This window comes from Lingula anatina, chromosome 1, assembly GCF_051362555.1.
Source record: "Lingula anatina isolate TDL-2025a chromosome 1, LinAna3.0, whole genome shotgun sequence".
Lineage (NCBI taxonomy): Eukaryota > Metazoa > Brachiopoda > Lingulata > Lingulida > Lingulidae > Lingula > Lingula anatina.
In genome coordinates this window covers 19,352,541-19,353,944 of record NC_141767.1, presented here as the reverse complement: position 1 = coordinate 19,353,944, position 1,404 = coordinate 19,352,541, and positions in this window count along the sequence as shown.

Here is a 1,404-nt window from a genome sequence, read left to right as displayed (position 1 = left end):
CATTTTGTTATATTTTGTTAAAATCTGAAACAATATAATAGAGAAGGATCTTTAAGGAACACATTTTACATTTGGGAATGTGCACTAGGATTCTTGGTATTCAGTCATGTTTTCTATTGTCTTCCATAAAATAGATAAAACGTAAATTAAATGAGTCTTAAATGAACGAATAAATATATTTTTTTCCTTTAAAAGAAATGAACGAATAATTAATTATCCATTTATTTCAAACGTATTAACCCATTGTAGCCCTCGTCATCAAAACAAACGGCAGCCATACTGGAGGGAGACCGGAATCGTCTGCTGCGCATGATCATGTCTACATGTACAAATTAATATTTTATTTCTGTGTTTTCTTTGATATTAAACCGAGTAAAATGATGAATTACTGCAGGGTATATGATAGAGAGAAGATAACTAACTTAACAAGCGTTCACAGGTGTAGGGACGAAAATCGTAAACGGAGGAGAGACCGAGGAGTGGCTTTGAATCAAGACTCGATCATCGGACAAGTAAAGGATACAACTAATTTATTTTACAGCAAAGAATGAAGACCCAGCTGTGCAGCCTTTACCATAAAAGAAAAAAAAACAGTAGAAAACCAAAGACCGAGGTGTATAAGTTTGGAGCGCACGTACACTGCATGTTAATAGTGCCCGAAAAGGTTGGGTGGAGAGTGTGTTGTAAAAACGTGTGGAAAACCCAGGCAAGGTTTCGACTTTCATTATGAAGACTCACTTCATTGCCTTGGGTGTAATTTGTTATCAGTTATGGTGCTCTTCGGATTTTATCTGCTGTCATCTACCTCTTAAATACCTGGTTAGCATTATTGTCAATTAGTATCAAGGCTACAGTACAATGTACATTTGAACACAGCTCAGTTGGGCCAATTAAATCAATTACCTGTGTCATGTGTATTTGGAAGTTAGTGGCTTGATTTTAGATTTGGTGTAGTGTTAAGAGTAAATCTGTTTTGTAAGTATATATTCTAGCTCAGGTATCATTTAATTGACATATAACTTAATGAAATGAATTTGAAAAATGTTAAATTCTGTGTTTTCCTACTGTATTTCAAGTTACAATATGAATAAAAATAACTATTGTTACCTTTTTTTTTGTTAATTTGCATTTAGGAAATTGATCTGGCATTTTCCCACCAAGCCACACTGAATGATTGGGTGCAAGTAAATCTTGATTATCAAAAAAAAAAAAAAAAAAAAAAAAGAAAAAAAATTATAATAAATAAAATAAAATAAAATAAAAACAACAACAACAACAACAGGTGACAGGTACAAAAAGGCAGCTAAATGGCACACAAGGTAGAAGCAGCGAAATAATATTCTTATATCTTTGTGACCAGCTGAGGAGACAGGATCTGAACATCAGGAGAGTGAACTTCAGTGC